General features: G+C 42.7%; 1 protein-coding gene across 4 annotated transcripts in view; it reads right to left on the bottom strand.

The window, feature by feature from the left end:
* ARMH4 (armadillo like helical domain containing 4) overlaps nucleotides 1–16,680 on the bottom strand; it is a 132,405-nt gene that overhangs the window by 33,672 nt on the left and 82,053 nt on the right. The gene's annotated exons all lie outside the window — the stretch shown is intronic.

Raw genomic sequence — 16,680 nt, 5'->3', positions numbered from 1 at the left:
CTTCCAAAACTGAAATCTCTACCCGTTAAACAATAGCTCCTCACTTCCATCTCTCCTTAGCCTCTGGCAGCCACCTGTTCTGGTTTTTTCATTATAAGGTGAGTCTACTTAGAAGGAGGGAACAGAGCCAGGTAAACTGGCATTAAGCTCCTCCACTTTATAATGACGTCATGTCACAAACAGCAATGAACTAGGAATGAAGGACATTCATTAAGGATAATTTTACAAATAAAGGAAAGATTCTTTCATTGTTCTTCGTATACTATAAAGTCAGGCAGCATCTCTTTCAGGAACGCAACTTTGGCTGATCAGACACCCAAAAGGGTCCAAAGTTCTCTTTGGAAAGAGATGGTTATTGTATGTAATAATATTTATCCCTGTGCTCCTGCCAATGATCTTCAGCAATGCAAAATCTGTGGCAGCTCAGCAAATAAATAATGCAGTTTGAAGAGCAGCACTAAAAGATGATGGTAAAACTAACCAAATCCATGTTGAGGGCCAATTGATGACTTCAGAAGATATCAAATTAATCAAACAGCCCTGCAAAAAAAAAAAGAGTCATATATTTTCAGCAGCAGCTTCACGCTCCCCAGGATGGGCCTGGCAAGGAAGCCAACAGATGCCACAAAACTTAGATAAGAGTCACCCTTACCAGAGGGATGCACTCATTCTACTGTCTATACATTCTAGAATGTCACTGGTCCAGAACAAGACTAAGTATTCAACTGATGTAATGTCCACAAAACTAAAATTATAAAGGTTATAGTTCCACCAAAGAAAAAAAGAGTTAACTGTACCTGCAGAGCTAATATATTCTTATGGATAACATTGATGGAATAGAGGAAACTCTTTAGCCTCTTCACAACTTTTGATAAAATGGGTCATCATTTGTTACAACAATCGATGTCCTTTTCAGTTCAGGGCATCACCATTCTGGATTTAAATACTCTTTCTCCAAATTCAAGGGGCTTCCCTGGTGGCTCAGACAGTAAAGAATCTGCCCACAATGTGGGAGACCCGGGTTCAATCCCTGGGTCAGGAAGATCCCATGGAGAGGTACACGGCAACCCACTCCAGTATTCTTGCCTGGAGAATTCCATGGACAGAGGAGCCTGGCAGGTTACAGTACATGGAGTCACAAAGACTCGGTTGTACACAACCGAGGGACTAACACTTTCACTTTCTCTGAATTCAGCATATTTCTTTGGCCTCTGGAGGTCCATCTGGGCTTCTCCCTTGATCTTCAGCCTTCCTTCACTCTACATCAGTAGACAAGGTGACACTGCCTATTGCTTCCACCCAACTGAGTTTCTTAGAGCAGTCTTTTTTTTTTTTCCATTTATTTTTATTAGTTGGAGGCTAATTACTTTACAATATTGTAGTGGTTTTTGTCATACATTGACATGAATCAGCCATGGATTTACATGTATTCCCCAACCCGATCCCCCCTCCCACCTCCCTCTCTACCCAATCCCTCTGGGTCTTCCCAGTGCACCAGCCCCGAGCACTTGTCTCATGCATCCAACCTGGGCTGGTGATCTGTTTCACCATAGAAAAATATACATGCTTCGATGCTGTTCTCTCGAAACATCCCACCCTCGCCTTCTCCCACAGAGTCCAAAAGTCTGTTCTGTACATGTGTCTTAGAGCAGTCTTTAAAAGACATCCTAGGCTTGACTGGATCCCAGGGACGGAGGAGCCTGGTAGGCTGCCGTCTATGGGGTCGCACAGTCAGACACGACTACAGCGGCTTAGCAGCAGCAGCAGGCTTGACTACTGAGTTAACAACTCAAAATTAAACACAGTAAAAGAAATAGAAAATTTTAGAATATTGTAAGCCTGAATGTTCAAAAAACAATGTTCAACTTCTCTATTTTATTCCAGCCTACTATCAAAGTTCTGACACACTGCCTTAAAAGTTCTCTGCTCCAACTGCCCTGACCTTATCCCAGGCTTTGGTCATCTCCCACTCAGGTTATTCCCAGCACCTTCCCAGATACAAACCAAGCTCCAGCCAGACTAGGCCCAATGTCATCTGCTCCCCTGACCCCAGTTTCTCTCTCATTTTCTCCATAACACTTTTGGTCACCCTTATATCAGCTAACTGTGCTTACTGGCTGCCAGCTCTGAGCCGAGTATTCTGCACACACACCATGCAGTTCTCAGAACAACTCTAGTGCCGTCCCCATTTCACAAAAGGAAGCTGAGCAAGTGCTAGGTCCCTGGGAACTTTCTACAGATACTTGACACGCACTATCTCTTTTTTTAACTTTTTTAATTGAAGGATAATTGCTTTACAGAATTTTGATGTTTTTTTTGTTAAACCTCAACATGAATCAGCCATAGGTATACAAATATTGGTTCAAGAGGGAGGGGATATATGTATACCTATGGTTGATTCATGTTGAGGTTTGACAGAAAACAACAAAATCCTGTAATTATCCTTCAATTAAAAAATAAATAAATTTTAAAAATAAATAAGAGGGAGGGGATGTATGCACTATCTCTTGATTTCAGAGCTTTTCATCCCAGAATTATCAGACCTGTTGTTGGTTGGTTTGCCTGCCTCTCAGCTGCATTTGCTCAACCACTCTCCCACCTTGAGACAGTTCTCTCCTTCGGCTTCTGTGACATCACGCTTCCCCTTACCTCTCAGTTTACTTTTCCTCAGTCTCCTTTGTGGGTTTGACCGACTCTATCTCATCCTTGGACTACTAAAGCTTCCCGAGGTCCCGTTCCAGGTCATTATCCTTCTCCCTCTAAACTTGCTCCCTAGGTAATATCATCTATTCCCCTGGCATCAGTTACCAGCCAGTGCTGACGACTACAAAATGGATAGTTCCAGCTCAGTTTCTCCTCTAAACTCCAGATAAATCTCTCCTTCAAGGGCTTTTCATGTACCCAAAATTTAACCAGTAATCTCTCCCCCTCTCCACAACATACTCTATCCCTAACTCGGCTCATACCCTGGTCTTCCCCATCTCAGTAATGACACCATCATCCACCCAACTGCATCAGCCACAAACCTATGGGTCATCTTTAGCACTTTTTATCCCTCTCTCCCAAAATCCAACAGCCATGAAGACTTTTTGATTCTCTCTCTTAAATCCCTCCGAATCCATCCATTTTCCTTCCTGTCCCAGCAAAGCCAGCCTCCTTCTTGCCCAATTGACTGCAGCAAGCTCCTCGCTGGCTTCCCAGCATCTGCTCCTGCTCGCCTTTACTCCACGGCCACTGCTTGTACAGAATCCCCTACAATACATTCCACAGCCAGAGCAATGCCTTCAGAACTCAAATAGCACATCAGAACCCTTCTATGGCATCCCACTGCTCACAGGATAAAATCCCAGATTCTTAACCTGGGCAGCAAGGTCTTGCAGAGTCTGGTCCGTGTCAGGTTCACTAGCCTTCCTCTGCTTCCTCTTAACTCCAGGACACCTGACTTCTTCCAGGTCCTCAAATACTTCTTCCTGCCTCCAGCCTGAACAATTCAGTTTGCTTTGCCTGATATGCTCCTTTCTTAGCCCATACTCCCCATTTCCTACACATCTGAATTCATAAACACATGGCCACAGGATCAGACAGGAGGTCTGATCCTCCTCAGGTCAGGACCCCTGCTGTAAGATCTCTGGCCACCTAATCTCCTTATGGTCTTAATCACAACAGTAATTTAAAGACTGGTGATTGCTTGATTAGTGTCTATTCCCTTCCCTCCCACTAAAATGTAGGTGTTGAGAGGGCAGTCACTGTGTCTGGGAGCATGCTGTGTTGTCTCTGGCACTGCAGGAGTCTCACCTAAGTTTCCATAAATTTAGTTAGTCAAGAATGTTGACATGTGTTACAGGTCACATCAGTCACCATCCTCAGGCGACAACCATGCACATGTCTTTGTGTAATGATTTTCACTTTTGTATTATACATTGTTATAAATATGTTATCATATGCTAGACTGTAAATTCTAGAGAGTCAAAAAGGTTTAGTTTCTTAAGAGTTGGGATAATAAGAAATTAATACTGAGACTTAACGCCCCATGGAGGATGGAACCAAGAAGGTCAGGTGTGAATGATCACATAAACCAATTCACTTCTCATGTGGAGACTGGCAGCACATAGATTCTACAGCATTATCAAGGCCACTTTCCACTCCTCTCAGTGTCTACATCAGCCAGCAGAGTGATGAGAAAGATTTTTGAAGCCATTTTGAAAGATTTTGAAGCTATAGTGAAATGTGCAATGGAGGGTTAGTTACCTATCAGGTTAATATATATATTGCTTCTTGATGATATAACATCCAAGGACATTCTTTTTTTTCCTAAGACAATTAGGGAGGAATGTCACTTGCCAGTAAAGCCATCAAGGCCTGAAGTATTATATACAGTGTGTTTGTGATTTCAGTTCAAACATGAAAATACACACTTAAAACTTAGATAAAAATATAATTTTTCATGGCTCACCACTTATGTCCTTTTATTTCATTTGGGTCTGGTCCAGGACAGCCAAACACACTCGTTACTTTCCGTCTGTCCTGCGTCAGACCATGAACGCACCCTCACCCTTTGACCTGGATTTCAAGAAATGCACAGACCACACTGCCACCGCTATATGGGAAAAGTGATGGAAGCCTAGTGATTTCCACTGAAAGGTGGCTTGACTTCCTGGAGTCCTGAGGATGCTCAAGCCATGTGCTGAGGCATACCTTGATGCAGAGGGAAATAAAGCAGCAAGAAAAAGTATTTCCAATGGGATCCTCTACGAGGCTACATTTTCTCTCCTGTCTTAATTCTGATAGAGAAAGCAACAAAACATGTCCCAGGTCAAATAGATATACTTGCTACTTGGAACAAAACAAGTATTCAGTTAAACTTGTCACTCATTCATTTAAAAAATCATTTAAGGGCTTGTGAAATACATGATATACTACCATTGATGCTCAGTCGTGTCTGACTCTTTGTGACCCTTTGGACTGTAGCCCACCAGGCTCCTCTGTCCATGGGATTTCCCAGGCAAGAATACTGGAGTGGGTAGCCATTTTATCCTCCAGGGGATCTTCCCAACCCAGGGATCAAACCCTCATCTCCTGTATCTCCTACACTGCAGGTGGATTCTTTTACCTGCTAAGCCATCAGAGAAGCCCGAAATGCATGATAGTATGTTAAATTCATAGGAGAGAGTGAGGTGAAATAAATAGGACTCTTGCCTGCATTTCAGGATCTCACCATCTTAAAGGGATCGTATATGCAAATAACCTGAATATGAGGCAATTACCTCATATTTAATTAATAGGAGCAGAGCATCTTTAAAGTGCTATGTTAATAGGAAACATTCCTTACATCCTTGCTCAAATCCTGAGCCACAGACCAGCATCACTGCATCCCGTGGGAACTTGTTAGAAATGCAGAATCTCAGGGGCCACTGCACAGATTCTACTACGTCAGAATCTGCACTTTAACCAGATCCCCAGTGATTCAAATGCTCCATAAAATCTGGAGAAGCACTGCTTTGCATTATTTGGTGCTCAGTCACTGCCCACCAGTAACAACATGATGGATGTCAGCTTCAAAACAGGGACTCAGATTTTTATAGAATAAATGCTTAACACGCTGTTTCTAAAGTGAATCTCTGAGGGCTTTGTTTTAGAATTTAAATGTACAAAATGTGATTCCAAGGCTCAGCAAACTGTATGGCCCTGCATTTTAATATCCTGTGAGTACTCAGACCCTTGCCTGAAACTCTAAAGGACTTAAAATTACAGCTCTACTCAGAGAGGTGAGAATATTTTTCTTTCAAAGCTTCATATGTATCAGGCTGACCTTGTAGAAGCCACTGGAGGAGATGGAAACTTTTATCCAGATATTCAACCTGATGATAAAAAACTTTTAGAGGGAATGTCACTGGAGGGAACTAAGATGGGATTCTTCCCAGCTCCAGAGCTGCTGAGTCACAGAATCATAAACTATGAGCATAGGAAAAAGCTCAGAGGTTATTCTCTCAGTTCTGCTTCCCTCCCAGAGAAAATCAGTCTGCGGTACTTCATATCTACAGTTCTTTCTTCCAATGAGCTCCCAGGGATCACAATTATCAAACAACCAATCAGCCAACCCAGAAATATTTTTTGATCTTCTGATACCTGCAAAGTGCTAAAGGGACAGAAAGATAAACTTGTCCCCTTACAAAGCTCATAGTTTCATGAGATGAAATAAAAGCTCCTAACAAAATTGCAAGAGTTGTTTGTCATGAGATGCACAGTGAAGAGATGCTTAAAAGAGAAAGAGATCCCTCGAGATAAGAGGTCAGGCAAGGCTTCCCCGGCACTGGAAGGAACCTTGGAGTTCATCAATCCCAGGTTCTTCCTTCCTGCTAAGGAAACTGAAGTGCAAGGGGTTAGGCACTTTAGCCAGTCATGATGCAAGTCTCCAGATGAAACACAGTGAGAAGTCCAGGTCCTGGTCAACAGCTCACCACACACACAGCCCTCAGCACCGCTGGCTCCCTGGACTCGAGCTCTGTGGCAAAGAGCTGGTTGTCCACCAAAATCCATTCCCCCTTCTGTAATGACAGAGCCATATCTGGGCATGTGCTGCCCAGAAGCCCTAATTTCCTATTATTTTGCACTTAGAATTGGCTCTGTGACTAAGTTGTAGCCAATGAAATATCAGTGAAAGTGACACATGTGACTCTGGGCCCCAGAAGTGCCTCCTTCACGCTCTCCTTCCCCTTCTCACCAACTGTATCCCCAACACCAACAGCATCCTACTGGATTCAGAGCAGCCACTTAAAAAAAGGAATCTGTAGACTTCCCTGATGGTCCAGTGGCTAAGATTCCGCACTCCCAATGCAGGGGGCACAGGTTCAACCCCTGGTCAGGGAACTAGATTCCACATGCCACAACTAAGAGTTCATGTGCCAAAACTAAAAACCTGAAACAGCCAAATAAATAACTAAATATTTTAACTAAATAGGTAACTAAATATTTTTCTAAAAAATGAACCTGCATGACTGATATCTGTGGAAAAACCTAACAACCTGGTATGCACACTTTGGACTTTCATGTAAGCAAGAAATAACCTTCTCTATTTTTTAAGCCAGTGAATTATCCGGGGATATTTTTGCTGCAAAAGTCCAGCCTTAGCCTAAGCAATATAGACTATAATCAATATAACATAACCAAAGTGGGGTTCAGTTAAATGGTATAAAAGCTGTAATAAGAAGTCTGATAGTTTCCTACTTAAGAAGTAGCTTATGGTTACCAAAGGGGAATAGGGATGAGGGGGAAATAAATTCGGAGTTGGTGATTAGCAGATACAAACTACTATACATAAAATAGATAAACAAGGACCTACTGTACATCACAGGGAACTATATTCAGTGTCCTGTAATAAACCATAATGGAGAGCTTCACTGGCGGTCCAATGGTTAAGAATTCACCTTGAAATGCCAGAGACACCAGTTTGATCCCTTCTCCGGAAACATCCTACATGCCGTGGGACAACTAAGCCCGTGTGCCAAAACTACTTAGCCTATGCTCTACAGCCTACAGGCCACAACTACTGAAGCCCACACACCCTAGAGCCCATGCTCTGCAACAAGAGAAGCCACCCCAATGAGAAGGCCACACACCACAACTAGAGAGTAGCCCCTACTCTCCGCAACTAGAGAAAGCCCTCATGCAGCAACAAAGACCAGCACAACCATGAAAGTGGCAGTCACTCAGTTGTGTCCAACTCTTTGCGACCCCATGGACTGTATAGAATTCTCCAGGCCAGAATGCTGGAGTGAATAGCCTTTCCCTCCTCCAAGGGATCTTCCCAACCCAGGTCTCCTGCATTGCAGGCAGATTCTTTACCAGCTGAGCCACCAGAGAAGCCTAGAACAACCATAAATAAATAAATAAACATTTGTTTAAAAACCATAATGGAAAAGAATTATACACACACACACACACACACACATGCTGTTGCTTAAGTTGTGTCCGATTCTCTTGAGAACCCACAGACTGTAGCCTGACAGGCTCCGCTGTTCATGGGATTTCCCAGGCAAGAATACTGGAATGGGTTGCCATTTCCTTCCCCAGGGGATCTTCCCAACCCAGGGATCAAATGTCTCCAGCATTGGCAGGTGGATTCTTCACCACTGAACCACCCGGGAAGCCAAATATATATGACTTATTTTACTGTACACTAGAAACTAACATAATATTGTACATCAACTATATGTCAATAAAATTTTTTAAAAATAGAAAAGTATCACTTTGTATTAGCTCAGTTCCTGTATGTGTGTGTGTTGATAGACAGGGACAAGTGAACAAAGTAAGTGCAGCAGCTAGATGTGGTGACCAGAAACACTGGACCAAGAGATAAGAGAGCTGGGATTTTTCACAAGTTGTAGCTCTGGCTAAGCTATTTAGCTTCTTTTGAGAAGAAAGAAGCTTCTGTGTCCTCTAGCAGAAAATGCACTACCTGAACCAGATGATTGTTAAAGAAACAGCTCTAGCAGTCTGCAGCACTACCACCTATAGGAACAATCTTTTACTCTCAGATCTGAACCGAGCAGAAGACCTTACTGGAGAAATAAGGGTTGAGCAGGTCTAAAGACATAACATAGTACAAAAGTTAAAATAAGAAACCGAAAACAACCATGGCACACTCATAAACTCAAATGCATGGAGTTTCAGAGTGTCAAAGATCATTATCCTATCTCCTATTCACATTTGGTTCTCCATTTTTCTTTAGCAAAGGAAGACAGTCCAGAATGGAAAAGTAGGAAGGCTGGCTCTTTTCTACCACTGGTTTTCACTGCAGCCTTGCTCAAAAAGCAGTACGTTGAATCACTCTACTGGACAGTTGAAACTAACATGTCATTGTAAATTAACTACATTTTGATTTTTTAAAGCAGTAAATTAAAGAATATTCATAGGAATATTCTACCATAGGCTATAGCATTTAAAGAGAAGAATAGTCTTCGGGATAAGCCCTAAAGACTCATGAAAGAGGTGACAGGTTCCCACAGTAGGGCTCTTTAATGCTGAGTAATGTAGTGGACAGAGGTAGGAAGAGCAGACAGTTTAAAGTGGAGTATGTAACCCATCCTAGAGACACAAACAGCAGGCTTTTTGGGGTATAAATGACCAACATGAGAGAGCTGCATTAGCACAGGTTAAGGCTGAGAGTCTTCAGGAACAGGAGAAAGCTGTAGAAAATATTTAAATGGCCTTTCTGGTGTTTCATGTTTCCCACGGTACATATAAATCTGGGAGGTCATGCTCCTGATGGACTCACTGAATGACACTAAGCCACTTTGTCAAACACTTTGTTCTACATTAGACAGTGAGGTCATTGTAGAAAGGGGGGCAAAATTTCAGAAGCACCATGGCAGGGATGCTCAATCTCATCACAGGGAAAGCTCTAATTTTAAACTCAACATTTACAGCCAGTCTTTTACATTAAGTACACCTTCCCAAGGATTGGGGAAGGGAGATTCAAAATGTCTCTTCAGCCGCTGCCTGCAGAGAGGGTTCCAAATGGTCTGTTGGAAATGACTCAACTAATGTTTAGAACACTAATCATCTCAAAAGTACCCTGTAAAAAACAATTCACACCACATCACTCACCAAAAATATGCTACTGAAAACCCTTTGAAGCAATAACTCTCTCTGCATTATGCATTTATGGGAAATTAACGACCAATTGGAATCTATGGACTTTGACTAGAACCAGAGGTATTAATGCACAGGAAAAATTTCATACTCTCTTGATCTTTCCAAAGGTAGCATCCTTTGATGTGTGCAGAATATAAAACCTTGGATGCTGCATTATATGTGAGTTCTCTGGTTATTTATGAACAGACTGGTGGACTCCCTTGTGACTACAGCTCCAGATTTCAAGCAATTGAAAAGCTAAGTAACAGGATCTGTCAGGAGGATATTTACAGTCTAAACCATGTTGTCCATATACAGAAAACAAAGTGAGACTCTGACCAACTGAAACATAAAACTGTCCTACAGTCTACAAAGAGGAAAAACGCTTTCTATGTCTTCATATTAAGTCCACTGAATTACAGTTCATTTTAATCAATATTGAATTCATTTTTGAATCTTACTTAATACAGTCACAATTTCACCTTTACTTCAACTTTTCCTGAGCTGTATCGTATTCACTCTTTCATTCGTCTGCCTACCCTTAAAAGACTGAGTAATTCATCTCCAGAGTCTCCTAAACAGGGTAGTAAAAGCAGCATGAATGAGTCAGCTTTGCAGTTACTTCCTCATAACTCTTTGTCACTAACAGGAATACCTTGTTCTTGGCTTTGTAACCCTACTGCACAAATTTGCTGTCGAATTCGTGGAAGGCAATTTGGTCCTAATTCTAACAGAAAAATTGACTGCCATCAGCAAAGACTAATAAAAGTCTGGTAGAGGTATAAAACTTTTGAAAATATCTTTTCCTTTCAATAACTAATAGTCCTCCAAAACTGTGGTTTGATCACTAGAAACTGCAATTTTTGTGAGTCTTAGATCCAAATATCGCTAACAAGGAATAAATGGACAACTGTGACATTGATCTTGTAGATCATCCCTATAAACTATATTCAGTGAATTTGAGTTAAGGACATATATTAAGTTAAAATGCATTCCAATATACAGTAGGTGCAGACAAGTACTGTTTGATTCCACTTATACGAGGTACCTATAATAGTCAAATTCAGAATCAGAAAAGTATATTCCAGGGGCTAGTGGGGGTGTGGGGGAGGGGGTGGGGAGTAGTGAGGGGGAATGGGGAGTTAGTGTTTAATGGGGACAGAGTTTCAGTTCAGGAAGATGAAAAATTCGGGAGATGGATGGACAATGGTGAGAGTTGCACAATAATGTGAGTGTACCTAGTGCCATTTAACTATACAGTTAAATATGGTTAAAATAGTATGTTTTATATTATGTGACTTTTACCACAATAAAAAAAGATTTTAAAAAGAGATATGAAAATAAGGCAGCCACAAGGAGCATTTCTGAGTCAGAATATCATTTTCAAAATACCTTTCCAGCAGAAAAAGGTGACTGCTCATCAGAGCAATGAAGAAAGGGATCTCAAGGGCTTTAGGGGCTGGCAAGGGGCTTTTCACAGAGCATGTTCAGCAAATGTACAAAGGGAAAATGTTTCAGAGTTCCTGGATTCCCAAACTTCCTCTGTGTGTTTTTCCAGTGGTCACAAACCATAATGGACAGCCATCTGTTAGCTTTATTTTCCCTGGTTCTCCCTTTCTGGGCCTTCCCAGCTGGGACCACTAATGCAGCCTGAGCCTTGGTTTCCAAGGTAACGATGGCAGAGACAGCCGACACCAACAGTCCATACTTAGGCCCCTCAGCCCTATTTGGTGAGGCTTAGAATTAATTTCCATTCCAGATTCCAGGTTGTACTCCCACCCCAAGAGGTTCCTCCATGATTAGCCTGGCCCAGGGCAGGCTTAGAGAGGACTCTAGCTCATCCCTCACAGCCCTTACTCCCTAGCCCTGTGCTGGCTCAGTCCAGAGGCTCTGGATTTTCCATTCTGTTTGACTGCCCAGTCTAAGACCAGAGACCTTCCCCAAGACCGAGCTCACAGGCCAGGCCCTGAAGTCCTGCCTGGTATACGTCAGGTCCTCTTCCACGGCTTGATTCTGGCATCCTATGTCCTAGAATCCAGTTCTCATACTTGTAACCCACCTCCCCCTGTAACACCACACACAAACCACTTCTAGAGTCCCCACTCCCTTGCTCAGACCCCCTCAGTGGCTGCCTGAGACTCAATCATTCTTGAGCTTAAGGCTGAAACTGTTGATTTCCATCAGACATCACATCTGGTTCTCTCCAGATCCAGAGTCTAGTTTCTGCAAAAAGTGAATGCTTTTAAGAGATGCAGAAGAAAGTAAAATCATGGAACCTGGCAACCACTGAATATAGAGACTAGTGAGATTAAAACATCAAAGAAGACCAGATTAAATCTGGTAGGACTTTTCCCAGTTCCTTAAAAATACTCCATAGATCTATCTCTACACCAAAAGTTGGAGGGTGGTGGGTGGCAGGGCTGCTGCATTCTACTCAGAGGACCCCAACTGCAGGGCCTCATGTGGCAGCTCTCAACTAAGGGACTGGAGGATGAGCCAGAGGTAGAGGTGAAAGTCATAAGCATCCAGCTTACACTGGGCCTTCTGCTTATATTATCTCATTTACTCCTCACCATCACCCAATGAGCATCATTTTATTAAAAAAACAAAACACTGGGTCTCAGAAAGATTAACTTGTTCAAAGTCAGTGACTTGAAAAAGTACAAAGCTGAGCACAGAGCCCAGATCAGTTAGATTTCAACCAGTGGACTCTATCCACAGCTGTAATGCCTTCCGAGGTGAAGCTCAGGCAGAGAGAGCGTGACCACAAAGCAATGGAATGCCAAGTCAGGAGGAGAAAGAGGCCAGTAGAGCCCAATGCTGCAGAATGGCAAAGTAAGACCTGAATAAGGGAGGACACAGGTGGCAAATCGTATTAATGGAAATAAATGTACATTAGGTGACAGTTACATGCTAGGAACTATGCTAAGTGCTTTGGCTCTATTAACTCTTTTAAGTTTTACAACAGCCCCCCAGGATCGGCTCATTTTATTGACAAACACAAACTAAGACACAGAAAGTTTAAATAATTTGCCTGAGTTCATGCAGCTTGGAAGGGAATGGAGTCTGGGCTTGAATCCAGGCAAGTGGGCTCCAGCGTCTGCAGACTTAGTCCCTCCTTGGAGGTTCCCAAAGACCTCAGCAAGAACAGTTGTGAGTGGGGGAGGAGGGAAGGTAGTACAATCTGGCCAACTTGCAACTGGGTTATGAAGGGAAGGAGGGAAAGAAAGCGAAAGCTCAGCAGAGAATGTGTTCAGTTCACAGGGCTGCCACAACAAAGCTGCAAACACAGTGCTTATGCTTAACTTGGGTGTGTGCATGCTAAGTCACTGCAGTCGTGTCCAACTCTTTGTGATGCTATGGACCGTAGCCTGCCAGGCTCCTCTGTCCATGGGATTCTCCAGGCAGGAGTACTGGAGTGGCTTGCCATGCCCTCCTCCAGGGGATCTTCCCTATCCAGGGATCAAGCCTCGGTCTCTTATGTCTCTTGCATTAGAAGGTAGGTTCTTTACCACTAGCGCCACCTGGGAAGCCCAAGCTTAACACAATAGAAATTTGTTTTCTCTGTTGTGGAGGCTTAAATCCAAAATCAAAATGTGGATATTCCCTCCAGAGCTTCTAAGGAGGTTCCTTCCTTGCCGCTTCCAGTTTCCAGTAGCCCCGGTGTCCCTTGCCTTGTGGCAGGATTATCCAATCTCTGCCTCAGTCTTAGCATGGTCCCTTCCCTCTGTGTGTCTGTGACTCTGTGTCTCCACACAGCATCCTTGTGTGGCTGTGTCTGTGCCTAAACTTCCCTCTTCTTATAGGGACATCAGTCACACTGGATTATGATCCAGCCAATGAACTCAACTTGGCTAAATCTGCAATGATGCAGGACTTCCCTGGTGCTCCAATGGTTAAGAATCTGCCTGCCAAAGCAGGAGACACAGGTCCAGTCCTTTGTCCAGGAAGATTCCACATGCCATGGGGCAACTAAGCTCATGTGCCCCAACTACTGAAACCTGCACCCCTAGAGCCCATGCTCTGCAACAAGAGAAGCCCCCACAAAGAGAAGCCCATACACTGCAACTACAGAACAGCCCCTACTCATCACACTAGAGAAACCCCAGGCACCGCAACAAAGACCCAGCACAACCAAAAATAATAAACAAATAAATTTATGAAGACCCTATCTCCAAATAAGGTCATACCCCCAGGTTTTGGGGGTCAGGACTTCGATATATTTTTTTAGGGGAGAGGGGAGGATACAATTCAACCCAAAACAAGAGAGCCAGGGGTGTGAGGGGAGGATTTTTAAAGATGAAGATGGGAAAGATGATCTATGTGCTCTTTTAAAATAACATTTTATTAAAGATCAGTAGGTAGGTCATGGTTCTTTCCAAATGAGCAGAAAATCTGATTATCTGTATCCGAAGAAAGGCTTCCCATGCCTGGCGTATCATTTTTAGTATTCTGCTTTAATTTAATGAGCTGGAGAAGGACACAGACTCACAGCTTTTGCCAGGAACACTCTGGTACAATTCATCTATCACAACTTCCCCAGCTCATATCTCCCCTGATCAATAAGAAAGCAGAATCGATGCCACGTCAAGCTGCACGGTTAACTCTCAATCACACAGACTGTGACAGAGACAAGTAGTTGTACAAACACTAAAACTAACAAACAGAAACTTTCCACCGGCCTAGAATTTGGTCAGTTTTTAACTGACATATTTCTTACGAGATTTTTTTTTTTCAAGTGCATAATCCCTCAGTTTATACCAAATAGAACCAGAAATCCAAGGAATTAGCCTGGAAATAGTTAGGTTAGCAAAAGGAAGTCAATCTGGGAGTAACTGGTCAGTCTAGATAATCCATACACTTTTAGCCAAAGATTTGCTACACTTAAAATAGCAGTGGTAGGTTGGTTCAGTACTCAAAATATTGGCATTAAAATTTTGCCTTAAACAATTCCAACACAGGATTAGTTATCCTATAAAGAAATTGCCATTCATAACATTTATGCATTCATTAACTTTTCCCAAAACATTTGTTTAATCATTATTCACTCCTTCATGACTGGCTTAGCATAATATCCTAAGCATGGAAATTTAGCAAAACTCTAATTAAAAACACCTACAAAGAAGGGCTTCCCTGATAGCTCAGTTGGTAAAGAATCCACCTGCAATGCGGGAGACCCCGGTTCAATTCCTGGGTTGGGAAGATCCCCTGGAGAAGGGAAAGCCTACCCACTCCAGTATTCTGGCCTGGAGAATTCCGTGGACAGTCCATGGTGTCGCAAAGAGTAGGACATGACTGAGTGACTTTCACTTCACTTTCACAAAGAATGTGCAGGTAGTAGCTGTCAAAGGGTTTCTAGCACCATGAGACACGTGATTCGCACTATCTCTGCCATTTAAATTCACAACCGCTGCATTCACTACAGTATTGGCAGCAAAGAATGACAACTCCCAACTGAGGCAGGAGACATCAACATTATCAAAGGGCAAGCATGCTCTCAAAGCAGACACACAACTATTTATACAAATGGATGTTGTTCTATTTCAATAAACAACTCAAAAGCTACCATTTATTCCAATAATATCAATTATTACTCAAAGCTTTTTGAGGGACTCCTTTCCTATGCTTACCACTAGAGTATGTAAAATATTCTTTTGCCTGCCATGTATGTGTTACTGTGCTAGGTGTCATTGATTTTGAAAGATTCGGGAACAATTCAGAGCAAAATCAGACATATGATATTGTTGATCAAGCAAGGTCATGTCATTTAGGATCAAAAAATGTTTCACAAGGGAGGGAGAGAGTGGAAAGAATAAAGAGGGTAGAACTGACATATATATACTACCATGTGTAAAACAGATAGCTAGTGGGAAGCAGCTCGATGCTCTGTGATAACCTAGAGGGCTGGGATGGGGGTGCGAGGGAGACTCAAGAGGGAAGAGATATATCTATACTTAGAGCCAATTCACATCATTGTACAGAAGAAACCAACAAAACATTGTAAAGCAATTATCCTCCAATGAAAAATAATTTTTAATAAAATGTTTCACAAAGATTATGCTGCTAGCCAGAGTATAGTTCACTCTTTATTGTATCCAGTAGAACCTCTCAAAGGTTCAGGAATTTCTTCAGACTAAATCTGGCTGACAATGGACCTTGGAGGATGAACTCTTAACAAACAATGCCATTGATTTAAGAGGCTCTATCTGCATTGCCTGATGGTGTGATTATGGCCACTCTGTTCCCTCAAGGCTCCAGGAGACACCTCCAACCAGGCATTTAGGCTGGGCTCACTAGGCAGCAGCATCATTTATTATCTTCCTCAAAGACCATCATTTTTCCCCAGTTTCCCTTGAGAGAACGATCCAAACGGTGAGTCACTGTGGTTTCTAGGCAGCACTGCAGGTATTCAGCAAACTCTCCACAGAATTTCTCCTCATGCCCCCAATGTCCTTCAGAATGAGCCTGTTCCTTTCCCTAATTCACTCTTCAATGCAGGATAGAAATGAGCCAGCTCTGCAGACAGGTCTGAGAGGGTGGATGACCCATTTATAGGGCAATATGGCTCCGTGTTAGCCCCATTTCCTAATGCTCAAGTCCTTAAGATACTTGTCTTGAGCATAAGCAGACCCATGATTTGATTCTAACAACAGAATATGACAAAGGTGATGGATGTCACATCTGTGACTATGTTTTATAAAACTGTCATGTATGTCTTGCCCACAGACCTTCCCTCTTGCTGGCTTCAATGAAGCAAGTGGCTACACTGTGAGGCATGGTGAGACCCATGTGTCAAGGAACTGACGGTCTCCCCAGACCAACAGTCAACAAACACCTGAAGCCCTCCGTCATATCACCCACAAGAAAATGAATTCTGCCAACAACCATGTGATTCTGGATGCAGATCTTCTCCAGTTGGGCCTTGAGATAAGACCACCAAAAAAAAAAAAAAAAGACCACAGCTTCAGCTGATACCTTAAAGCTAAAATTCTGAAGCAGAAGACCCAAGATATGCCTTGCTCTTCATATCACTTCATCTCCACAAGC

Source organism: Cervus elaphus, chromosome 12 (assembly GCF_910594005.1).
Source record: "Cervus elaphus chromosome 12, mCerEla1.1, whole genome shotgun sequence".
NCBI lineage: Eukaryota > Metazoa > Chordata > Mammalia > Artiodactyla > Cervidae > Cervus > Cervus elaphus.
This window is presented reverse-complemented; position numbering and strand designations above follow the sequence as displayed.